Raw genomic sequence first — 27811 nt, 5'->3', positions numbered from 1 at the left:
GATGAATCCAACAGTTGGAGCTCATCTGGGTGGAACTGGAAGTGAGAACTCATGTGTGAAGTTGTTATGGCTTCCCTGTTATTGTGACAATATAGTTCATAGCAGAATCCCCCTAAAGGTCAAGATAGTTACAGAGGTATAACTCTATAACTTATTGCTACATTCTCTCTTACAAGCACATACAATTAAAGCATCAAAGCTAAAGGAAGCAGTGCAAAGTAGAAGTAAAACAAACTACTTCAGCCATACATTTTGATAAAATAAAATAGTTTCCCCTTTATTATTTTTACAAAGAAACCCAGAATCTCCTCCCACAAAACATATCCACCCTCTCCCCAAACAAACAGACCCAAGCCTCAATGTCCCAAAATTAAAATTATCCAAAGAAAGCAAAACCTGGTCATAACTTTCTCCCCACCCTCTCCACCCAGCCACATCAAACATGCCCCTCCCACCAAACCAATTTATTTTTAAAAGGGCTAGAAGAGGGCATTGTGGATGTCAGTCAGATGCTGTTCCAGGCTCTGCTCTAAAGTGGTGATCCAGCTCTCCAAGGTATTCAGCTGCTGCAGGATGTGGCGCAGCAATGGACTGTTGTCAGTGTGAGAGGGATGGCAGCAGTTGATGATGTAAGCTGACAGCAGCGCCAGTGAAGGGATGGCCGTGAGGCTAGAGGCTGAGGGGGCACCAGTTGCACTGGGGCTCAGCTGAGAGGCATTTGTTTCCTCCTGTTTCTTTTCCAGGGCCACCAGCCACTGGTATTCTCACTGGAGAGGCTTCAGCCTCTGCTGCCACAGATGTGCCACTATCTCCTGCCTTTTGGGTCCAACGGGTGGACAAGTAGGAACAGCTATATTGAGAAAAACAAAAAGACAATTTGTAAATAATGCTCTGTGCAAACGATTGTTTCAAATGACTGGGTGGCACAGTAGCAGCCCGGTGCTGGTCCCATAGGGCCACTGGAATGTGATGTGATATAATAGGGGAGTCAAAAGGCAAAATTATGTTTTACCCACACATGCCTTTCATAAAAAGCACTGACTGTGTGGCAGAAAAATATTAAGGCAGATTAGCATCCGATTAAAAAACAGTGATTTGATTTTTTTTTCTTCTAAAGGCTTTTCAAGTAACTATAAACAAACATTTTGAGTGAAAAAATAAATATCACCTCATTAATGAGTACAGCATTATGCACTATGGCGTACAAGTTGTTTGTTGTGCTAAAATAATGGAGCCATGCTCGTTGCTAGCTGGATCGTCAGGTATTTTGCTACTGTCTGCAACTGGGGCAGGTGTAGTTGACAATTATCTATTTTTAATTCCATTGCCCCAGCTCTTATCCAAATGAATTTCTTTTTCTACCATGAGCCCAAACAGGCAGATAAATAAGATACAACTTCACACACCTTGTGTATGTTGGAAAAAATGATGGAATGCCCTACAGTGAAAGGAACAGTGTAGGGAAGTAGGATCTGCTTCTTATAGTTACCCCACATTTTACTTGATATAATACTGTTATTTACCAGTCTGACTGGGATCCTGCTAATCAGGACTCCAGTCCATCTGCTTTTTCCCCAAACTGGTATGTAATGTACTTAGGTACATTCCAGATTGGGGTACCCTTGTCAGTCCCTAGTATATGGTACACATACACCCAAGGCATATGTACCTCAGAGGCCTCCCGTGGGCTGAACCATGTATTATGCTATCCATGAGATGCCATGCAAAATGGAACTACAAGCCTGCCATTGCAGCCTGTGTAAGTTGGTGCATGCAGCACTTACTTAAGAAATAGGTTTACTATATCTAAGGGTCACTGCACTCAAAACCTATGTCACTCCTATAGCAAGCCTTTACAATCCTGAAATATATAATATACAAACGCCAATGCTGCCATTAACACTTCACCACAAATTTCTACAACTCACAATTGACTGAAACATAAAGTGAGGGGGTCTGATTCTCTTGAATGAATCTATAGTTTTATTCACTTTTTACTTTTGTTTGATTATTTGATCATTTTTTAGCAAAAAAATGTTTCAATTCAAAAACAACATATACCATACATATTTGGAAAACATTCTGTACATTAAAACACTCCCCTTTCAACACTCTCACAAGCACTCATTTGTAGGTCACTCTCAAACACTCTCATACACACTCAACAGTATCACATGAATATTTACAATTGTTCAAAATCCTCTATTTCTTAAATGATGCCATAGATTTATATTTGACACCTATTTGTAATTCTTTTTACAGAAATCTCATGTATTGAATAATATTCTTATGGCATAACAAACAAAAGGTCTACGCGTTTTAAACTCTTTTCAGTATCGAGTTCTCTTATGTATGTTGCGGGACCCCCTCTATATGTATTTTGATGACCGGGGAAAAGAGAGGAAAAAACTCAATATCAATAATTATCAAAGTTCCCCCATGGTCAAAACATAGTTTCTATTCTGGCTTCGCTCTCACAATTTAACCATCACCATTTACATTTAGTACAGGAATAACAGTCTCATATTTTTCATTTGAATGTCTTTTATTTCTTTTTTAGATTTTATCAAAATTATTTAAAACAGTTTTTTACTTTTTTTCTCTTTCTTTTTGAATCTTTTTTTCGTGTTAATCATCAGTTCATTGACATTTGTTTTAATCCAAATAAGTTAGAAGTGCAAAATCGAATATCATCATTTATACAGTCCAAAGTATGTTATTTATTCTAAAGAATACATAGAGACAAAAAAAACAATTATACCCCTGTAGCACACATTAGCTACCTAACATACAATCATTCATACCGTTTCACACTCTAACAGGTTCTAAAACAATCTCTAAGTTTGGGATAACAAAGATCTTAAATGTTTCTTAACGCCAGGTCTACGCGTTTCGGTGGGATAAGACCACCTTCCTCAGGACCAGCTTAGAAATAGTTTTATCCTTTCATCCTTCTTTGTGTGCAGGGTATCTGTAATTTAAAAGAAGGTACAATATCATATTCCTGTAACTAAATCCCTATTCAAGGGCATAACTCATCTCAAGTATTATTTCACTAGTTGCAGTTCATTTTGACATTAGCTTAGAGACATCAAATCACACCTAGAGGCAGTGGCACCATGAACCTGAGTCTATTCATTTTGTGTACTCTACTTAAAAGAAGAGTCTAAAATAGGGCGATTCTACATGCCCCTTGTATTGTCTTACATCTCACAGGAGCTCTGAGGGTACAGACAATAGTCGTCCATTTCATGTTATGCAAATGCTGGCCCTATAATTACACATGTTTATACTAGTTCTGGACCTTTCATTATCTATTTTATATACAAATTATGTTCTCATCTTTTACCTTCCAATCAATTCAGTACATGGCCTCTTCCGGATAAATTCGTTTCTAATCAGTATAAAAATCCGTCTGTCACACCTGGGCAGAAATATAAAGATATCATGTGTGTGTTCTTACTTCCTTATCCATATATGTGTTGTAAAGAAAAAGATTCTCTTACCCCTAATTTTTCAGCAAATGTCCTCTGTGGGGCTACTCCTTACTGGTTTGCTAGTATTGCCGTTTGTTCTTATGGACTTTCTAAATGAAGATCATAATATCGTTATATCACTCGTTTTTTAGTTGTTTCAGACGTAAGGAACAAAGACTGGAACAATTCTTACCACAGGATATCTTGTCATCTACGTTGATAGAGGGCCTACTCTTTTCCTTATTTTCGATATCAGAAGGGGGGGCGCAGGTTAGGATATCTTTGTTTTTGAGTTTCGTTTTCTATTTGACCTTAAAGATAGTAGCAAGTAATTAATTTTCTTGTTCTCCCTTTATTTTAACTAACAAGATGAATACGTATGAAAGACTGACCTTAATGTATCATCCTCTGGGGCTAACTGTAAGTTCTTCTTATATCTTGCCTTTCATATACGCAACCTTACTTCTATGTACATCGCTTTCAAAGTTGTGACAGATTCTAAGTCAAAAAGTAGACAGAGAAACATATACGTCTTTATTAAGTTGTTTAAATTTTTCCTTTTCCTGAATGATGTAAATTGCTATCGCAAAATGAATAAAGACCCCACATCCGACCTAAAAAACGAATTACACTCAATTATAGATGATGCAGTCCAACCAGGCTTCCTTGGCAAAAAAGAAACGGAATACTTAAAGATTAAACATCCTAGAATTCCTTTATTCTATATTTTGCCAAAAGTCCATAAAAATGAAAGAACACCGCCAGGACGTCCCATAGTTTCGGGATGTGAGTCACTAATGGAGCCAATATCCAAATTTGTTGATTTCTTTTTGAAACCTTTTCTACCCAACGTGAAATCATATATCCGTGACACGATGGACTTCATCAATAAACTGAGTGAGATAGAATTTGAAAACAACAACCATTGGATGGTAACGATGGCTATAACATCTTTATATACACAAATACCACAGGATGAAGGGCTAGAAATCTTGAGACAGATATTGGACACAAGAGACAAACCACAAAAGATACCAACTGATTTCATCAACCAACTTGCCACGTTTGCGTTGAAACGAAACTACTTCAACTTTGATGGAGAATTTTATTTGCAAATAGGGGGCGTGGCAATGGGTTGTCCCTTTGCCCCTAAATTAGCGGTACTGTACATGTCCTCTTATGAGGAGAAATTTATCTATGAAAATAACCCTTTCATCCAATGGATAAATAACTGGAATCGTTTTATTGACGATGTCTTCTTTGTATGGACGGGCCCAGAAGAAGAACTAATTAATTTCCACAACTGGCTGAACAATAGAACTCAAGAGATAAAATTCAGCCTGAATCATTCAAAGATCAGAATTCCTTTTCTGGATGTCGAAATTTATCCATCAGAGGAAGGTGGATTAATCACCACCCTATATAAGAAAGACACAGATCGGAACAGATCATTACATTTTTCAAGCAATCATCCCCGGAGCCTCAAGGAAAACCTTCCCTACGGGCAATTTCTACGCATTCGTAGAAATTGCCAGCAAAAAGAAGAATTTAAGAAACACGCAGAGAAATTGACAGCAAATTTGATGGAACGTGGATATCCAAAAAAATTACTCAAACGAAGTATGAAAAGAGCGTGGTGGACTCCACGGGAGTGTCTTCTAGAAAAGAAAAGCAAACAAAAAATGGACCGGATGGTTCTAGTCAGCACATACTGCCCCAATTCAAACAAGTTAAAAAAAGCTATCAAGAGTAACTGGCATCTAATTAAAAATTTGAATGAGGAATTTGCAAAAGTTCCTCTATTTGCTTTTCGGAAAGAAGCCAGTATAGCGAATAAATTGGTGAGAGCATCAATGCCTACAAATGAACAGGTGACTTTGAGAACCATGCTCGGCCTGCCACCTATCCAAGGCCATCACAAATGTGGGAGTTATAATTGTTGTGCGACCACAGATGAAGGGAGCATCTTTAAACACAAGACAATCTCGTGGAGACACGAATCATTCACTAACTGTAAGTCACGGTATGTTATTTACGGTATAACATGTCCATGCAATTTACTGTATGTGGGGAAATCAGGATACGAATCTAACAACATTGATCAAGAATTAAACGGAAGGTTCCCAATGCTCCCTTGGTACAACACTGGCAATTGAAAAATCATACAGAAACCGATTTACGTTGGACCGTAATAACCAAGGTTGAGCAGGACAAGAGAGGAGGAGACCTTGAGGCGAAACTATCGCGTTACGAAGCAATGATGATAGTCAGATTTAATTCGGCAATGGAAGGATTAAATGAAATTTCAGAAATGTACAAACTATCATAATAACACACATGCCCATGACCGAGGTCCCCCCCCGGGTTCACCAATACTGTTTTCTGAATATGGCAATGGAAGGATCAAATGAGAGCATATAAACGTATAAACCATCATAATAGCATTTATGCAAATTAACGAGGATCTCACCGGCTCTCCAGTATTACTTATCATCATTAGCCTTTATAAAGAGCCACGTAACCGAAACCCACTACAAGATGGCGCCGCCGTTTTGCGGCGAAAACACAACTATACGTCACACCCATAGATGGCGCTACCCAGAAATAGAATATACAGGGATAACGAGCGCACAACCGGTAGCACGATTGGTCGCGCCCGAACAGAACCCCAGGAGCCGACGTCTGGTGATGACAACCCAGAATCAAGGTAAAGAATAATATCGAAGCTTAGAAACGCTGCCTCAATTATCCCAGAAAGAAACCTTTCAAACGTTTTAGCGCCGACCTGAAAGACATTCAATTTTTTGTTGTTTCAGGACTCCGAGTCGGCTCCCCACAATGGCGTCCCTCACTTAAGGTAAACACACGCAGACACACATGGCTATTTATAAATAGCGCATGGAGAATATATTGTAATATACAATGTTTACCATTACAGGGACAACAGTGAGATAATTCCCCAACACAAAAAGAAAATAATAATCACAATAGGTAAGAAGTGAGGAAATCATGGTTATCAAGACTGGCTGATAGTTGTAAAGGGTTCACAATTGACTCTCGTATCATTTAATTTCAGGGATATGTTGCATATACCAAGACACAGTGGTGAGTGATAGTCAGTTAGTTCTCATGTACTAGACTTTTTATATTGTGAAAAGTTGAGCTGAGCTGTGTGCTTCAATGTTGTTTAGGTGGTCCAGCGCCGTGATCTTGATGACAAATTGAATTGTTGCAAAAAATGAGGTAAGATGTGTAATAGTGGATGTCGAGCCACATAGCAGTTTCCAGTATGGTATAGAACCCATTTCTAACGAAGGTCTCCCACTTCTTTACTTTACAATGTGGTCCTGATGAGAACTCGATACTGAAAAGAGTTTGAAACGCGTAGACCTTTTGTTTGTTATGCCATAAGAATATTATTCAATACATGAGATTTCTGTAAAAAGAATTACAAATAGGTGTCAAATATAAATCTATGGCATCATTTAAGAAATAGTGGATTTTGAACAATTGTAAATATTCATGTGATACTGTTGAGTGTGTATGAGAGTGTTTGAGAGTGACCTACAAATGAGTGGTTGTGAGAGTGTTGAAAGGGGAGTGTTTTAATGTACAGAATGTTTTCCAAATATGTATGGTATATGTTGTTTTTTAATTGAAAACATTTTTTGCTAAAAAATGATCAAATAATCAAACAAAAGTAAAAAGTGAATAAAACTATAGATTCATTCAAGAGAATCAGACCCCCTCACTTTATGTTTCAGTCAATTGTGAGTTGTAGAAATTTGTGGTGAAGTGTTAATGGCAGCATTGGCGTTTGTCTATTATATATTACATGAGGCTGTGACTTGGCCTTGCTGCTTGGGAGCCCGTACCCAGTGGTGTTTTTTTTACAATCCTGAAGGCAGGGTGCTTGGCCCTAAGTGAAAGGGTGCCCCTGCATGAGCAGGCACCCATGCAGCCTACAAAGTGAATTCTCTCGGGTTATCCGTGAAGCAGTCATATACGACATATAGAGGGGCATTACGCGATCGCTTGATGACCAACTCTAAAACGGCTGCAACAAACCCTATCGAGTTTGGTGTCAAACATGTTGAAATCATACCCCCATATTGGTAACTGGTGTGGGAGGTATGATTCAAGCCCTCAGAGGCGAGCTTCATTGGATCCTTGGTGTTCCTGGTACCAGTCTTCTAACTCCAGACAGCACAAAAATGGCTGCTGCCGATCAGAGGCACATTTCCCTCCTGCTTCTGAGCTAAGCTTGAGCAGGGGAAGGCAAAACAATAGGCATCCTGTCACAGGGAGGTGTGACCACCTCCCAGACAGGATTTAATGTATTAGCGCTGGGTGGGTGTGCTTGCCATTGACTGAAAGTCTGCATGAGGGGCACATTTGATGTCCCTGTGCATAGTCCAGTTCAAACCAGTTGCTCTGGCGTGAAACTGGACAAAGGGCATGTGAGTAACCTCCCCCCTGTCCAGACCCTCCCCTGGGAGGGCCCCCTGAATCTATCCAACCCTCTCCCGTGGATACTTAACAGGATACCTGGCTGTAGGATCTTAGATTCATCTTGGACAAAACTCTAACCTGAAACCACTGCACCTTGACCATCTTGGCACTCTGGACTTTGCTGGACTTTGTTTGGGGCTGACTCTGTCTCCCTCTCAGTCTGCCGCATTATCTTGTGCCTGTGCACCATACAGGATTCATGCAGGACCTATGCAAAGACAACTAAAGACAATCTCCCTTGGAATGAAGGAGTCACTCCCCTGCATTTGCAGGCACCACAACATTGCTGACCGGTCTGCTGATCCCAAGCTCCTATTGAATCTGAAAGGCTCAGCAACACAGGAGTGTGTTTCTACGTCCCTCAAGGTCCAAGATATCATCTCACCAAGTTTGAGGTCAGAATCCCTTGTGGGGGTTGCAATACCTGAACCCCTGTGCACAGTGTACTTTTGAAAGTTCATGTGCTTGTTGGCTATTCCTTACCAAGTGCATTGGGCTCTAAGTAGCCCTAACCTCTGGCAGCAGTTACTACAAATATCTTTACCCACCACACACTGTGTGCTCCATGGCCTGTTGTTTTGTGAAGCTGCTCGAGGTCCTCTCGCGACTCCTGTCCCTCCAGCCTGTGGGTCTATTTGAGGGTCAACTTTACTGGGCTACCCTGGTTGCTCCATGCTTACCATGACTCCCCTATGTGTGGTGAGTCTCCAGGACCTTGCAGGTCCGAACCATACAGTCCCTTCACCTTCTGCATTGGTTGCTGTTGCCAAGACTTGTTGGTGCTCCCACCGGATGGACACCGACCCCTCAGCACTTGGCATCCTTCATGGGACAGCTTGTATCTGGCTCCTGGTTGTCCTCGACATCGCCTGTTCCCAGCAGCTGCAGAGTCAAGGTCCCCGTCAACAATCCTGAAGCAGTCGACAACGGTGGGCATTTGTCTATCAAGCCCCTGGTCACCCTGAAGTGACCCAGACTCTGTGCCTTCTGCTTTCAGGTACACTTCGACTAGAATACACATTTGAATCCAACTGACATTCTTCTCCCTTCTAGCAGTGGTTCTTATTTGAAGTCCTCCATTGGGTTTGACTGCGGTTTCTGACGCCAATTCAGACCTATGTAACCGGCTTCCCTGGGTTAGGTAACTTGGGTACTTTAGTATCCATGGGTGGGGTATCTCTCCAACCTTCTCTCTTTCACTGGGTTTCTTCTTAGTACACTGGAAAGGGTCCTTAATCTCTAAAACTCTAACCATGAATTTCCCATAGAGTTGTACGGAGCACACAGTTGTGTTCCCACACTGCACCCCTCCTACTCACTATGGGTGGTTCCTTGGGGTTCCATTGATTCTACGTCCTCTCAACAACAACCTGAGTCGAGTCGTGGTTCCTATACCACTTTCTTGGTATATAGTTTGGTCCCCCCCTGGGGCCCACTATGTATTTGTGCTATTGTTAGAAATGGGATCTCTGGTTGGCTAAGGCTTGTGCCAAAGCCAGGCAGAGACCACCACTCTAGTCAGGACAAGGGAGTTACACGCCAAAGATAACCCCTGCTCACCCCCTTGGTAGCTTGGCACAAGCAGTCAGGCTTATCCCAGAGGCAATGTGTAAAGCATTTGCGCAACACACAGTAACAACATACTAGGCACACCACAAAAGGAACTTCACACAAGGTTATATCAAAAATAGCCTTTGTATTATCATAAAGCACATTAGAATAGTAATCACAAAATATACACTGTGCCAACTGGCACTGGGCAATATTTACAAGGGATTATATACACATGACAGGGCCACTTGGACCACTGTCAGAACCAACCCTTAGTGAAAATAGTAAATGTAGAACATCTAATAAACATAGAATACAGCCAGTAATTATTGGCAAACACTGTACTCACCTGTGTCATCCTGTAAGACAAACCATATTATGCACAGTATCACATTTAGGCGCAAAATACATTCTGAGCCAACCTCATAAGCCTAAACATATTATTCAATCATCTCATAAGTCTAAACACATTAGACAATAACCTCAACAACCAAATTGCCCCTAACGTTTCAGCTGCCCTCTCGCAAGCGGGCCAGCTGTAGACAAATGGTCAAAGGGGGGAAAGCACGGGCTGTTTAACAATAATTATTAACCCTGGGCAATGCACTACGCTACACTCGCGTAGTTTGGGAAGTTTGCGCAACTTCGCACTATGCGAACTGCACGAGGCACAGTGCAAACATGCATAGCGTAGTACAGCGGTCATTTTTTGCTTGCTCGCGGTCCTCAACGTCAAGTTTGCGACCGCGAGCAAGCAAAATGCCATCCTCGCAAGACTTTTTCCTTGTTCGCGATCAGCAATATCAAGTTGCCGATCGCGAGCATGGAAAATAAACCTCCCGGCGAGATTCTCAACTCGGGGAGGTCAGGTTTCTCATTGCGAGTGGTCGCACATGCTCGCGACGGCTCGCGATGAGAAACTACCAGTCCATGTTGAGAAAGCTGCAGCTCGAGTAAAAATCTACTTGAGCGGCAGAAAAGAACAGCTCGCACTGTGCAAGATGCTGTTTTCAATGATTGCACAGTGCCGGATGCTTGTCCACACTGTGCAATCATTGAAAATGACATCTTGCACAGTGTGAACATGCTACTACGCAGTTCACATAGTGCTACGCATAGCTCAGGTAGTGGGAAGTGCACTTCGTGTAGCTACGTGCAACGCTACTTCGTGAACTATACCCACCCTTAATAATTATGCCACTCGTTGGAGCCACACGGGCTCGTAAATTAAACTTGCCCAACATTGGAGTGGCCCACAACGGCCGGTCTGCTCAGAAAAACAGGCATGGTGCCCTCACTGGCACCACACCATACTTCTTGAGTCCCCACTTACCGGGAAACGCTGGGCGGCTTCACTCTGTCTCCTCTCACGGCGCAGGGCTTCCCTTGCTCCCGGGAGCCCTGCCGATCAGCTGCCACACCTCTCCTCATGCGGTGATCTCTTCCTTCACCCGGTCCCCCATCCTGGCACCGGGACTTCTTCGGGGAGCCTGCGAGGCTCAGGGTGGCTTCTCTAGCGGGCTGTGCTGCCATTAGCCACCCAACTGCTTCCGGATTTGGAGTCAGGCGGACTCTGCCTGGCTTCAGGTAGGGAATAACGATCGGGCCGCGGCGGTGATCTCTTTATCACATCAATGAGGGGTGGGCTCCCTCTTAAATTAAAAATATAAAGCAGGGTTGGCACCAGTTATTATATGGAAGAAGCAAGGCAAAATACGGGGCGGCACCTGTTATTAAAGTAGGAAGTAAACGAGGCATCAAAGCGGGGTGGGCACCCACCAATTACCATGGCAATGGGGGGGAATCCCTAAGAGGGGGATTCCTTTAAAAGGGCTGCAGCTCAGCGCTGCGCAGCCCGCTCCTCTTCTTGGGAAAATAAGAGGAAAAAAAGCACAGCGCTCCCAGGGCACAAAATGCAGAAGAAGCTCCTCCAAGGTCCTGGGGGATCACAAGCAAGGTAAAAGGTCTCAAAAAGTCTTAAGAGAGGAATGGACAATGCAGGGCCCCGGAATGCAAGACCTTATGGCAGCCTCTCCCCTGGGCCCTAGCAGGAGCCCGCCCCAGCAGAATCCTGGAACAAGAACTGAACTACATCATGGGTTCATAGCCGCTATATTTATATCACACAATCTCTTTGTCTTTAGCGTAGGTCTTGGGGAACCAGATGCAACTGGTTCAGAGGGGATTTGGAGCATTTGGCTTTTCAAGCTCCTCTTCCCCTTTGTCTGGTGGGGGCTAGGTGATCAGACACACAACAGGGGGCGGAGCCAGCATTCACTAGGTTAGGCACCATCCTATTCAGAGTCAGGGGATTACCCCTCCCACTACTCTCAGCCCAGATGTCCTATTCAACCCAGCGCTGACTCATCCTTCCCCTTCCGGAGCCACAAACACCTCCCAGCTCTTGTCACTCACAAGCCAGACATGCAATTCACATCAGGCAGGCAGACACAGAGGGACCGATTCACAGAACTAACTTAAGACAAAATCCTAAACTTACTACTTTTGGTATTCACAGAAGGCATTTAGTAGTAGTAAAGTTAGGATTTTGTCTTAAGTTTGACTTAAGACAAACTTAAGACAGACTTAAGACAGACTTAAGACAGACTTAAGACAGACTTAAGACAGACTTAAGACAGACTTAAGACAGACTTAAGACAGACTTAAGACAAACTTAAGACAAAATCCTAAATTAAGTCTGTCTTAAGTCTGTCTTAAGTCAAACTTAAGACAAAATCCTAGCTTTACTACTACTAAATGGCTTCTGTGAATACCAAAAGTAGTAAGTTTAGGATTTTGTCTTAAGTTAGTTCTGTGAATCAGGACCATAGCACACAGAATGCCAACTTCTAAAAGTAGCATTTCTAAAATAACCCCAATAAATCTGCGCACACCATTGCGCAGCATTTATTCACACAATTTCATACATACTCAACTTGACCACACTGCTCCTCTCATGACAGGAATTACCACTGACACACACTGATCGGGGAATCCCCAATGCATTCCTATGGGAGGGCAGGCCAACCTGACAAATGTAACACAGAGAGCGCACACACTTTACAATGTACCACAGTGCTAAAGTGCCCAGAGGCCTAAAACCACCAATACCAGGTCACAGAGAAGGCAAAAAGTTTAGGGGTGAACCTGCAAAAAAAAGGCCAAGTCCAACAGCTATTTACTGTCATTTCTTTGCTGAAGTATTTCGTGCTTTGTGTCTATCTCTGTGTAGGAAATACTGAAACTTACTAGAGAGTATTCTATAATAAATACATATTTGTATAAATACCTTGTGTGGTTCTCTTTCATTTTTCTATACTATAAGATTGCATTCTGGTAAAACAAGCTGCTTTACACTCCTTCAAGACTTAGCCTGAAAGATGCTCTCCACATTTACCACTTGGATAGATTTCTGAGGTTGTCCGAGACCTCTTAAATCACCAGAAGGGTTGTCTAGACTGGTGCAGGGTGCCCACTTTAAATAGTGGATAGAATATACTGGGCCAGCCTCTCACAAATGGGCTATATAGATTGTATTTGGCACGTTCCTCAAAGTGTATCCCATACGCTAAACTTGACATCAAATCATGCGCTTACTCCAACTTTACTCACTGGCCTCACCGACCACCACATATTATTTCCAACAAATTGATTTGCTGGACAGTAAGCAAGGAAAGGAAACTTGACTTAATCTACTGCAGGGTAGGGTAGAGGGATTACATGGGAAGGGTAGAGCTTTTTTGATATAGAATAGAGGGCCACTACAATGATCACTGACACGTAATTTTTGGCTTATCAGTTACAGTACTGGTTGACAGAAGGGAAAAATCTGAAACACGTATAAAATAAATCTGCAATTGGAAAACATGAAATGATTTCTGGAATCACTTCACTTCGCATGTTTATAAAATCAAATGTGGCACATGCCAAGAATGGATTTTCCATTTTTGGTAAGCTGGGATGGAAGAAGTTGGGAATTCAAAATAAAGAAGTGAAGTAGTAAGAGATGACTGAGTGGGCGAATGGAAGCAACATACCTTGTGTGTTCAGTTTGCAATGTATTTAAAACATTGTAAATGCTGCATTGACAGAAGCAGACACACATTGTACAGGCAACACTGCAGTCACAAATTGAATTGAACCATACTGCACTTCGGTAATAGGTGGCAAAATGCCATGGTTCGGGGGGTGACAAATGATAGTTGGGATACATCTGGCTCACTTAACAAATACAGCGAGTCAAGGGAGAACAACAAAAAATACCCCCATTTTGAAACATAGCTTTGATAACCCTATATAAACAAAGTAAGCGAAGTAGGTGTGCAACATGCTCCTCATGAGAAGAGCTGCCTTCCTTATTCATCCAAACAATCCAAATATTCATTCATCCTTTCATTCTAATTCACCCATAGCCACCATGATGTAGCTTTACTTTTTCTCATCCAGTCTTTCACCAACATTTCCAATCCATTATACATCCATTCAATATCCAGTTATCCACCCTTTCTTCCAGCCATCCATTCACCCATCAATCCCTTTACCCACCTATGCACCTCTTCATCCTTTCAGCCAAACGTTCACTTATATACCATTTTCCTTTCTATTATTCTTCCATTTTTCACATTTCCCTGAAGCCATCAATGCTCATAATGTGAGCTTTTGTGAATTACAAATAGAAGAGGCCATAATAACTCAACCACTGCTGCAGCTGGTAAAGTTGGGGAGTGGGGGGGGCGTCGTGGTCATGTGTTGACGATGCCCTGGTACTAGCTAGTGAGTATAATAGTAATTGCAAGAAATGTATGTGACCACTTCTTCGCCTTCAACTGACTCTCCTCCTCCTGCAGTGGCACTGGAGCAGGAATCACGGATGGTCTGTGTGGCTAGAATAAAACATTATATTTATTTTAGATGCCAGATACACCACCCCTTAAATACAACTGCAATACATCACTACAGTTCAGGTAGCATTGCAGTATCTTCTAACAAAAATATCACTTGGGGCATTTGATTGGTCACAAAGTTAGATCAGCCAGGGTTGGAATAATAGTCAATGGAAGGCAAATGGTGTTGTTTGGCAAATGCAATGGAAGTGGGACCTCATACTTTTTTCTAGTCATGCTGCACTGTAATGGCAAATTGCTGGTTTACTGTATAAATGAAATAGACAGCAGCACACAACATAGGGGCATATTGACCATGACCTCTCTTTCTGAACTCAACTGTTGGAGCATGAGCTCACACATACTTGGTGAATATTATTTAGAATAGTAGCTTACTTGGGACTGCAATCTTCACAATAGACAGTAGAGTACCAAAATGTGTCATTCTTAGTCTTACTCTTACAGTAAGACAGATATATAAGAGAGAGGGAAAGATTACCAACAAAGCAGGAGATAAGTGCTCTAGAGACTACACTACAAACTGGAACAAGTCATCTTCCAAATAAGAAAACCATGTTATAAAAAAATAAAAATGGAGGGATGACAGGGATGAAACAAAAATGTAATCCATTGTGCTTGCTTTGCATGAATGGGTTTGTATCCCATCCTCATTGTCAATGTGTCAGAGAAACTTTATTTCTCACCAGCAATACCAGTCTCTAGGCAGCAACTACCATCCTGGATTTTAGCACCAACATTCCAATACCCCAGGATCCTATCCTAAGCCCACAAGAATCATAAAACCCAACATTGGGGAAATAATAATTATAAATAATAATAGAACTTACTAGGCTGAGCAGAGCCCTCAGCAGCAGCGCTGGTGGTTAGCGCCTTCAGCTGACCAGCTTCTCCCAGACCCTCAACGTCCCTTTTCTTGCCATTTGGTGCTGATGTAAGAAATGAAGAAGATAAGAAAATAACAGAATATTGATTCCGTTAATAATCTCCACATAATTATTATGAGAGGCAAACACAGTCGCATAATTGTACTTGTCTAAAACAGTTCACCTATATAGCACTATTTTAGAATCTATCGACTATCGCTGAGTTGCCCATACTAATCATAAAAACCCTATTCCAAATTTCCTTGACAAAAACTACATTTGGAACTAATGCGTTTCAGTAAATGATCTAGATGGCGATCTAGATGGCGATCTAGATGGCGCCTTGATGCCCTTGGGCTAAGTTGGGCGGTATAAGATTCCCTTCATTCATTCATTCATTCAAGTCTATTCTCATTTCTCAACTCCCTTGATGGGTCTACTCAGTCTCTCTTTTTTTGGAATGCATAGATACATACTACACATCGCTGTGAATTAGCTTGGAACTGTACGAGCTACATAAACAAAATCACAGAGAGAACGCGCTACTCCCTGATATCACTGATTAACTATAGTGACAGTCTACAGTAGCTTCCTAATTAATAGGTCAAAGTGAGCGTCAATGCTGAGTACGATTAGGTAGCGCTGAGCATCTGCCTAACAGAAACAAGAAACTGGATCACATAATAATATTCCAATGTAAACTAAACGTAACTTACCTCTGAGTGTGAGCAGCATGCTGTTCGGATTTCTTTTTCAGCATTGTAGAACAAAAACACATCAAATAATGATTACTCACTGAGCCCCGGAATCTCGAAGCCTAGCAGATAGAGCAGGTCCTGTTCACGATCCAAAATATCTGCCCAGCAGTGTGTCAGCTGTTGGACCATGCGCAGAACCTGACTGGTGCGCTGCATGCACAGGCACACCCTCCCCAAGAGCAGTTGTTGCTCCCGCAAGGGATATCCACCGCTGGCCCTTCCTCCTGCTACCAGCATGGAGGGAAGGTGGCACTGCACACAAAAAAATTTGTGACGCCACCTCCTCCTTGCCATAGAACTACTTGTGCATGACTGTACAGACACCTTCACTGCCAGGTCCAATGGTTTGATGCAAATGGCCAATGGAGCCCAATACGACAGTATACACAACATGCTGACACAAAGGTCACATTGGAAGGGCTGACATGTGTGTCCCTGAGAGTATCCTCTCTGGGGGATGTGTGAACATGTCGACTATTATTGGGATATCTAACTGCAACACAGTAAGTTTGTGTGGTATGTACTGCCATCATAGGACACACCTTTTGCCATATGTAGTACCGTTAAAGGGAGGACATTAAACATACCATTGTAGGTGTTGTGTGAGAGGATGTAATCTGACTTAGCTGAGGAAGTATTTAAAAATCTATTCAGAAGGTACTGAATAGCTACACTGTTCATGTGTCAGATGAGGAGTAGGCCTGTACGGTGGACGCATCTCTTATGGAAAAGTCAAAACAGACCTGTGGGAGTAAGGAGAGTGCCATAATTGAAGTCCACACATTGACAATGTGGGTTAATGGAAAGAAGTATCAGGTCAGGGGGTTATCTGAGTCACCATTCTAAATATGGTCCATGTAACCACTGTCAGGGCCACTAGTGGAGAATCCTTGGAGAACATCCTTGGAGCTGTAGGTCTACAGGGATATCACTGTGTGCATCAGTTGTCTTCCCACAGTGACTCTACCCCAGCCTGGCTCATGTGCCGCCAGTGTGCTCAACACCCTTGCCCTCAGGCCTGGCTCTCTACAGGCTGAGCATACTGAGCCTACTGGAACATCACACTTTCACAAATGGAATACATAAAAGTGATTGTTCTGCCCATCTAATATGTGACCATAAGGTTGGGTGATACTCTGAAGGGGTCTGTGAGGTATAGCTACCTTCCAGACAACAGTTTTGCTATGTCTGGTGTGGGCTGAGTGATCTGCAGGACTGTAGACGTAGCTAACATCAAGTTTAAATGGTCCTACCAGTGTACAGACATAGTTCATGGTGTAAAGTCGATACATATCTTTGAACAAATACCATGATGTGATGTGGGAAATCATGATAGGTACAATGAAATGTGGACATGCATATCTCTATTCATGTTACACAAGTAGAATATAGGGATTATCACACATTACTGGTCTAATGTTCACTCCACAATGTACAGTGACTAAAAAATCTCTGCCTTGCTCCGCTGAGTTGCACAAATCAACGAAGCGCGTTATGTTGGACCATTTGTCATGGGTTCACATACTGCTGTGCTATAAGAAGGAATACACTCAATAGGGCTTCATGTACACAGAGTTCTTGTTAATATGGTGCTCTTTAATGTATTACTAATTGCATTCCTTCTTATTGCAACTGTAAAATGGACTCGTTAACTTTTTGTAGTTAGCAATGCTTGTTGTAAAGTTCCCCGATTTGTGCTTTGCATCAGCTTCACTGCACGTGTTAAAACGAACTTACACCACACGTGAAGATGGAGCCTACGCCCAGCACAAACTCTATAAAAGCCCTGCTTTCCCATGCGGCGACGCTTCGCTTCTTGATCCAGCGTCACCGTGAGCGTTCCTGTCCTTCTGCTAGAGCTGCCCGTCCTGCCGTCCAGATCCACCCTTGGCTTCCCTTTCTACCGCACCCGTTTGGCTGTCCGGATTCCCTCTCCCCTTCTCTCGTTTCCATCTTACCTTTACCAGTCTTCACCTCCACGATCCTCCGACGGCTGCAGCATTTCAAGCTACGATTCCGGTCCAGATTTTCCTCGGTGATTTCCGGTTCCTGTAATACCAAAGTAAGAGTGTTTTTGTTGGTTACTAAGCAACGAGGGAAAAAAGCAATAAACATTGGTCCCAGCAAACGCTAATCAGTAGCATTGTAGTCACAACAGCGGACATTCGAACAAGCATTGGTAAAGACAATCGTGACTTCAAACTTGCAAAGGCAGATAGATAGTAAAGCGGACTTTGCATACGCAAACTGTGTGTTTAATTGTTGTGAATATTGCTGATCAGACCGTAGAGTTTCTTTTGTTTAATGTAAAAGAGAACCTTGTAAACCCAGAATTGAAACAAAACATGTAAAGGAAAATGACATACATGAGCCTATGTTTAGAATTTAGAGCGTCCTGAGAGTAGGGTTTGGCTTGTTGTTTCTTTGTTCTCTCTTTTCAGAATCCATTTAAGGAGCACGATATACAGTTGTAAGGTAGGACAAGTTAAGGTGTGATATGTTTAATTAACAATTAACCACCAACCAGTTCCTTGTTGAATGTTCATTTCTTGGCTAATACTCCTTTGTATTTTTGTCATCTAAAGGCAAGTAGACTGAAAAAAAGTTGACTAACAATTGCAGAAGTGTTAGAATGGGCTTAAAAGAATGTGGTATGTACTATTGAAAGCTTGAACATATTTATATAAGAAGATTGAGAGTTAAGATCTATTTATGTTCATGTTAATGTACTGTTTATTTAGAGACGGTGTTTAAGATTTCCTGAGACATCACAAGAAGCCCAGAACACTTCAAAAGAGAAACCGCATCTGACATCTCAGGAAGAGATCCAGTATTTTGTCTTGTTTCTCTCACTCCACTTTCCCTTTCCCTTGGGGATTAATCGTCTGCGCCAAGTGTTTTCTCCTTGGCCGACTGGTTTGTCACGAAGGAGTTGGGAGCATACATCATCAAGAAGGAAACAACAGGAACCTTGTGAGCCAATGGTTGACAGAAAGCGAAGCCACACACTCCCTTGTTTCCTCTTGATGGTGTAACAGATTATGGATCTCTCTGATATGGATGTTACTCAGTTAGCACAAATAGTACGTAAATTGAATGACGAAATGCAGGATCTAAGTCTAGAAAACCAGTCCCTTAGACAAGAGTTAGATAAAACTAGAACAGGTTTTACTACTTGGAGAGAAACACCTGAAGAAAGGCGACCCATTTTACAACCACCCAAATTTGGGGTCTCAGCCTTTCAATCCCAGACCTCCACAGGACACGCGTCTGATCAACCAGTACAAGTTACTGTTGTTGCACCTAGTCCTGTTCCCTTAGCAAATCCTGAGAGATTCTGGAGACAGTAGTCGCTACACCACATTTATGAGTCAATGCCAGTTACACTTCATGTGTAAACCATAGATTTTTACCTCAGATACTTCAAAAGTGGCTTTCTTTATTTCTTACCTAGGAGGGGTGGCAGCCATTTGGGCTATGCCTTTGGTAAACAAAAATTACCCAATGTTGCATAATTTAAGTAATTTTAAAGCAGCTATGTCTAGTCTTTTTGCCAAACATGTTTTTCTACAGGCATCTGATAATGAGCTTTTAAACTTGCGTCAAGGCTCAAAGGACCTGATAACGTACGTCGCTACCTTCAATAGATTACTCGCCGAAACCCAGTGGCCTGAGGATAAAAGGGTATCATTGTTTTATCGAGGTCTCAGAGATGACTTAAAGGATTCACTAGCTCACATCATCAATCTACCTGATGATTTTACAGAATTTCAGGACCTGGTGGTAAAGTTAGACCATAGGTTAGGTGAACGGAAAAGCGAAAGACCTAGAGGTGACATTAGGAATCTGCACTTTAAAGCTGAGCGTAAGGAAAGTGAGGACAAAAACGCCCAGGTAGAACCCATGCAAATCGGAGGGGTCAAAGGACCCTTATCACAGGAAGAAAAAGAACGAAGGCATAAAGGGAACTTATGTTTATACTGCGGGAAATCTGGTCATTTTGCCAGGGATTGTCCCATAAAACCAGTCAAAAAGAAGGCCTTAGTAATAGTCTCAGATTCCTCTCAGGTATCGGAAAACTAATTGCCTCGGTGAATGAGGAGATCGGTTCCTCGGGAGATGTTTGTCAAAAGATCTCACAGTATGCAACTAGTGTTACCAACCATGTACCCAGACATTTCACAATGAGGGTAATTCTGATCTTGTCAAACCAACAAAGACACAGTATTCCTGTACTTATGGATTCCGGAGCTACAGGCAATTTTTTTGACCTGGAGTTAGCTCAGAAATTACGTTTGACTCAAGTACCCAAAGAAGAACCTTCGGCGGACGTTCGAACAAGCATTGGTAAAGACAATCGTGACTTCAAACTTGCAAAGGCAGATAATAAAGCGGACTTTGCAAACGCAAACTGTGTGTTTAATTGTTGTGAATATTGCTGATCAGACATTAGAGTTTCTTTTGTTTAATGTAAAAGAGAACCTTGTAAACCCAGAATTGAAATAAAACATGTAAAGGAAAACGACATTCATGAGCCTATGTTTAGAATTTGGAGCGCCCTGAGAGTAGGGTTTGACTTGTTGTTTCTTTGTTCTCTCTTTTCAGAATCCATTTAAGGAGCACGATATACAGTTGTAAGGTAGGACAAGTTAAGGTGTGATATGTTTTAACTCACAATGAACCACTAGCCAGTTCCTTTTTGAACTAGAAAAATGTGTCTTCAATACCTCTAAGGTGGAATTTCTGGGATACTGGTTATCCCCTGAAGGAATCACTATGGACCCTAAAAAGGTAGAAGCGATTTTAAATTGGCCTGCCCCAACTTCAGTTAAGGAAATACAAAGAATCCTAGGGTTTGCGAATTTTTATAGGTGCTTTATCTCCAAATTTTCTGAAATTGTTGTACCGATCACGCAATTACTTCAAAAAGGAAAGAAATTTCATTGGAGTGCTGAAACAGAATCAGCTTTTACAACCTTGAAAAAGGCGTTCACCTCAGCGCCTATTTTAGTGCACCTAGATCCTGACTGACCGTTTTTTGTGGAAGCAGACGCTTTGCAAACTGCCATAGGTGGTGTCCTAATGCGAAAAGACATTAGTACAGGGCATTTTCATCCCATTGCTTTCTTTTCTCGAAAGCGCTTACCTGCAGAACAAAAGTATACTATTGCTGAGTGTGAGCTATTAGCAATAAAAGCAGTTTTCTAGGAATGGAGGCATCATCTTCTGGGAGCTAAACAAACAATTACCATCTTTTCTGATCATAAAAACTTACAGTTCTATTCAACAGTAAAGGCATTCACTTCCAGACAAATGCGTTGGCTGCAATTCTTTAGTGAGTTTGATTTTTTAATCACCTATCGTCCAGGCGCTAAACAATTATTGTCAGACACGCTTTCACGCCTGGTTTGTGACAAAGATTCAGAGCACAGAAAGAACTAAAGAGCATTACTCCTGCTGAGAAGGTTTGTGCAGAAGTTTCTTCCGATGATTTCTTAACATTGCTAAAAAGTAAAACTGAAATCCTGAATCAACAACAATGGCTCTCACAAAAACACACTACAATACCGGATGGTTTATTTTACTACAAAAATACATTATTTGTCCCAGAAAAAGATTTGAGTGAACAAATAATCAAGTGGAATCATGACTTAGCTACTTCAGCTCACCCAGGAATTAATAAAACTCTTGAACTATGCCAAAGACACTTTTGGTGGAAAACATGAGTTTAGATGTACACCAATATGTTCGAACCTGTCCAGTGTGTGCACGACAGAAATCAATACATACCCCTCCAATGGGTTTACTACAACCAATGGCCATTCCTCCGTTTCCCTGGCATACAATTAGCTTAGACTTTGTCACAGACTTACCCAAGTCCTATGGTTTCACCACAATTTTAGTAGTAGTAGGCTTGCTATCTAAGATGGGACATTTCATACCTCTACCCAAACTCCCGTCTGCAACTGAGTTAGGTAACACGTTTTTAGCCAACATAGTCAAGCTTCATGAATTACCACAGAAAATCATTTCGGACAGAGGCCCCCAATTCCTTTCTAAATTTTGGAAACAGCTTAGTAGTCAGTTGGGAATAGAATTGGCTCTATCATCGGCCTTCCATCCCCAAACAGACGGTCAAACCGAAAAGGTGAATCAGTACCTAGAACAAAGTTTCCTCATACTGGGATGAGGCATTGCCCTTAGCAGAGTTTGCTTACAATAACTCAGTGCACTCAGCTTTAGGATGTTCCCCCTTTTATTTTCTCACAGGTCAACATCCCCGGACCTTGCCAATAGTATTCCCAGAAAAAACACATGACATGCCTGCTGTCACAGAACGGTTAGCCAATTTGTTAGCATTCCAAGAACACATTAAAAAGACATTAATCAGACATAAAGAAAAAATGAAGGAATCGGCTGATCAACACAGGATACCAGCTCCAATTTATAAAATAGAAGATTTGGTTTGGTTGTCAACAAAAAACATCCAGATAGAAGGACCCAAACATTTAAAACCTTGATTCATTGGACCCTTTCCCTATCGACAAAATTATAAATCCAGTCTCCATTAAATAGGTTCTTCCCCAGGATTATTCATTTCATCCAGTTTTTATGTGTCACTTTTGAAACCCTATGACCCAAACACCCGATCTGATAATCCTCCACCCCCTGTTGTTGTGGGAGATCATGTAGAATATGAAGTTAAAAAGATCTTGGATGCAAAACGCATACGGGTCGTCTATATTACCTGATTGACTGGAAAGGGTATCACCCTTCAGAACGATCCTGGGAACCGGAAACGAATGTACATGCCCCTGGGCTAATCCGATCCTTTCATGCCCTTAATCCTAATAAACCCCGACCTGTAAGACGGCCTTTGGGGGGGAGAACTGTCATAGGTTCACATGCTGATGTGCTATAAGAAGTAATACACTCAATAGGGCTTCATGTACACAGAGCTCTTGTTAATATGGTGCTGTTTAATGTATTACTAATTGTATTCCTTACTGTTGCAACTGTAAAATGGACTCGTTAACTTTTTGTAGTTAGCAATGCTTGTTGTCAAGTTCCCCGATTTGTGCTTTGCATCAGCTTCACTGCACGTGTTAAAACGAACTTACACCGCACGTGAAGAAGGAGCCTACGCCTAGCATGAACTCTATAAAAGCCCTGCTTTCGCATGCGGCGACGCTTCGCTTCTTGATCCAGCGTCACCACGAGCGGTCCCGTTCTTCTCCTAGAGCTGCCCGTCCTGGCGTCCAGATCCACCCTTGGCTTCCCTTTCTCCCGCACCAGTTTGGCTGTCCGGATTCCCTCTCCCCTTCTCTTGTTTCCTGCTTACCTGTACCAGTCTTCACCTCCACAATCCTCCGACGGCTGCAGCATTTCAAGCTCCGATTCCGGTCCAGATTTTCCTTGGCGATTTCCGGTTCCTGCAATACCAAAGTAAGAGTGTTTTTGTTGGTTACTAAGCAACAAGGGAAAAAAGCAATAAACATTGGTCCCAGCAAACGCTAATCAGTAGCATTGTAGTCACAACAGCGGATGTTCGAACAAGCATTGGTAAAGACAAACGTGACTTCAAACTTGCAAAGGCAGATAGTAAAGCGGACTTTGCATACGCAAACTGTGTGTTTAATTGTTGTGAATATTGCTGATCAGACCTTAGAGTTTCTTTTGTTTAATGTAAAAGATAACCTTGTAAACCCAGAATTGAAACAAAACATGTAAAGGAAAATGACATACATGAGCCTATGTTTAGAATTTAGAACGCCCTGAGAGTAGGTTTTGGCTTGTTGTTTCTTTGTTCTCTCTTTTCAGAATCCATTTAAGGAGCACGATATACAGTTGTAAAGTAGGACAAGTTAAGGTGTGATATGTTTTAACTCACAATGAACCACTAACCAGTTCCTTTTTGAATGTTCATTTCTTGGCTAATACACCTTTGTATTTTTGTCATCTAAATGCAAGTAGACTGAATAAAAGTCGCCTAACAATTGCAGAAGTGTTAGAATGGGCTTAAAAGAATGTGGTATGTACTATTGAAAGCTTGAACATATTTATATAAGAAGATTGAGAGTTAAGATCTATTTAGGTTCATGTTAATGTGCTGTTTATTTAGGGACGGTGTTTAAGATTACCTGAGACATCACAAGAAGCCCAGAACACTTCAAAAGAGAAACCGCATCTGACATCTCAGGAAGAGATCCAGTGTTTTGTCTTGTTTCTCTCACTCCACTTCCCCTTTCCCTTGGGTATTAATCGGCTGCGCCAAGTGTTTTGTCCTTGGCTGACTGGTTGGTCCACGAAGGAGTTGGGAGCATACATCATCAAGAAGGAAACAACAGGAAACCTCGTTAGCCAACGCTTGACACCATTTGCCCTGATTTTTAGCATCAGCTCTTTGGCCCCCACTATAAATTCAGCACGAAGAGTGCCCGAAGAGACCATGTGCAGCACAAGAGAGTGCTGCTTCTTTCTGCGTGACCATATGAAAGTAAATACAAACAAGTTAAATTAGTGAAAAAAAAATTTAAGGAGGTGGAGAGTGGCACCAGCAGGAACAGTGCTGTCGCTGTGTTTGGTGTTTCAGACAGCACACCTCGTAATATGGCAGCCAGAAAACCGCTGGTGCTGTGGTGTCCAGGAGGCCGCGGCTGAGGCGGTTGGGCAGTCAGCAGCCAAAATTGTAATTGGCCCCTTTGTGTAGAAAAACAAAAATATATTACCTCTCATTAATGAGTAAGCCATTATGCACTATGGAGTACATGCATTCTTGTTGCGCTTAATTAATGGAGACATGCTAGGTAGTTTGTTCGTAGTCTCTACTTTAGTACTCTGCATTCTGCCGATGGGGCAGCTATAATAGACAATTATCTTATCCTAATGGTCCTGCTCTTCAACAAAATGCCTCTCAATTTTACCGTGGCTCTAAGGCAGATGAATAATAATGATACAACGTCACACACATCAGGTATAAAATGCGGATATCCTGTGCCGTATGTGGACAGGGGGAATGATTCACTGACAGAGTATCAAAACCACAAATATTGTGGGACAGAAATATTTAGTCAAACATATTTAACTCAAAAACATTGTTATTCTATACTCCTAAAGTATTTGACAAAAATATCTAAATTAAAATATAGTTACACAACTGTTTAAGCAAAATATATCCTTATACACAATAATATATATATAAAGTGAAGATTATATTTTGACTCTGGGAGCAGCGCACTAGCGTAATACAAAGAACTTCAAGTACCAGCAAGCTCGGAGGAGCCAACGCCCACTGGGGCAGGTGCAATTGATTATAAATGACTTCAGCTCCACACAGAGTTTTACTAGCCTCTGAAGAAATGCTCAGGAGAGCATGAAATGCGTCAGGCTGCAGGAATTTAAACAGGACTTTGTTTTTCACTATCTACGATGTAATCTGCCCATTAAAACGAAATTTGAAACCTACCTGCTAGTGGGCTCTTTGAAGGAAGGGACAACTTTTGAATTGATATATATATATATATATATATATATATATATATATATATATATATATATATATATATATATATATATATATATATATATACACACACATATATCCAAATATATATATATATTTATATTTATATTTATATATATTTATATATACAAAATATATATATATATATATATTATATAATATATATATATATATATATATATTATATATAATATATATATAATTTATATATATAATTCACTGAAAAAACCATAGGTTTCAGGGACGTTATAGTTAGTTGGGCATTTTACTCATACAAAATCAAAGAAATTCTGCCGTTATAATTAGTTAAGCTAACTATAACTCGTGCCCCCACAATGCACTGCTGATGATGTCACATATTACATCATTCATGACATGGTCAGTGGCATCACTAATGACATCTCAAATGACATCGCTGATGACATCGCTGATGACATCATCCAGTGAATGTGTTTTTCTTTAAAGTTTAAATATGTATTATATATATATAGCAAGGTGTATTGAAGAATGAGTGGGTGTATCAGTGTCTGGATGGTGGATTTAGTAGGTGTGTGACTGACTGTTTAAGTGAGTTCTTTCATGTGTCTTACTTAATGCATGGGTTAGTGACCAAACGGTGTGAATGTCTGTATCAGTCTCTCTGCGGTTGTATACGCTACTGCATGGGTTGGTCAGTAGTTACATGAGTGTCTATATGGGTTATTGATTCGTTGCCAGAGTATTTGTATGGATGTCTGAGTGTGTGTGTGTGTGCGGCTGATTGGGAAGTGTGTGAGTCTGTGCAAACATGTTTGAGTGGTTGATTCACTGGGTGTATGGGTTCATGAGTGCATGTGGAAACAGCTGTATATGTGTGTGAGTGTGTGTATGAGTGTGTTAATGAGTGAATGGATGTCTCAGAGGTACATGACCAAGTAACTACGTATATAAAAGGCAGAGTATGTGAGAGTATATAAATGACTGTACATGAAAGTCAGTGATTGTGAGAGTGGCTGTATAGATGAGTGTGCACTTGTATCAGTGATTGTATAAGAGAGTAAGTATGCATTTGTTTCTGTTTGAATAAGTGATGTGTGTGCCTAACTGTATAGAGCAGTAAATAGAAGTGTGATTGATTCTTTGCATGAGTGACTAGGTGTGTGAGTAACTCTGGATGAGTGCTGTTGTGTGAGTGTCTGAATACTTGTATGAGTGCATATGATAGTGTTGTATTGTTGAGTGACTGCATGTATAAGTGATTGTATGGGTGAATGAGTGGATGTGTGTGTAGGAATCAGTGAGCGCATATGTAGTAACTATATTGGTGTCTTGATGGTTTAAAAAATGGTAGTCTGTATTTTACAGTGGGTGTATCAAACGTTATAGTAGACTGTGAGGAGGTGCATCAGATTTTCAAGTGGATGATGTCATCAGTGATGTCATTTGAGATGTCATCAGTGATGTCATTGACCATGTCATGAATAATGTAATATGTGACATCATCAGCAGTGCATTGAAGGGGTGCGATTTATAGTTAGATGAACTACGGATAATGGCTGAATTTCTCTGGTTTTGTATTAGTAAAGTGTCCAACTAACTATAACGTCCCTGAATCCTATGTTTTTTTCAGTGAATTTCAATGTTTTTTAAAAGCTAATTCCTAACTATAATGTCCCTGAAATCTATGGTATTTTCAGTGAATTTCAAAGGTTTTTTAAATATTAAACTACTATTCTACTATTTGTCATCAGTACTGTTTTTCTAACTTTTCCACCACATAAAAGAAAATAAACTGTAAAACTGTTGTGTAATGTAATATATTTCACAAATTACAGTGTTACAAATAATACAACATAATCTAACATTTTGAAAACATATTTTTCTCCCTTTTTTGCTTTTATCAGACTAGTACCTAACTTCACTATTCACTGTGATGTTAGTGTAGCATCATCATAAACAGCCGGGGAAAAAAACAATCAACTAGATTGTTAAAAAAAACAAATGACTAATTCTTGCAAGCACAATATGAAATTAACACAAATAACATATCCAATACTATTTCCAATTTTCAAATCTTACCATAACTCTGTAGTTTCTGTTCTCATTTTTCCTCAAGGACAAATAATGTGTCGACATGTTAAATCATCCAGTATGAATTCCTTAAAGCATCTTTACATTTTCCCTCTCGGCCGAATAATGTATCTAAAATTTTTGTGTCAGGAAAATGAAATACGATTTGGGTAAT

The 27811-nt window shown here is 41.0% G+C and overlaps 1 long non-coding RNA gene across 1 annotated transcript; it reads right to left on the bottom strand.

Annotated features, from left to right (window-relative positions):
• Positions 1–499: 499 nt before the first annotated feature.
• LOC144825160 (uncharacterized) lies at positions 500–23461 on the bottom strand. Its single transcript, XR_013609305.1, has 4 exons — positions 23407–23461; positions 18023–18113; positions 15271–15369; positions 500–850 (listed from the first exon to the last, which is right to left on the bottom strand). It is a non-coding gene; the product is annotated as an uncharacterized LOC144825160 (long non-coding RNA).
• Positions 23462–27811: the final 4350 nt, after the last annotated feature.

This window comes from Lissotriton helveticus, chromosome 3_1 (assembly GCF_964261635.1).
Source record: "Lissotriton helveticus chromosome 3_1, aLisHel1.1, whole genome shotgun sequence".
Taxonomy (NCBI): Eukaryota; Metazoa; Chordata; class Amphibia; order Caudata; family Salamandridae; genus Lissotriton; species Lissotriton helveticus.
The sequence above is the reverse complement of the archived record's forward strand: the minus strand, read 5'-3'. Positions and strand labels throughout refer to the sequence as shown.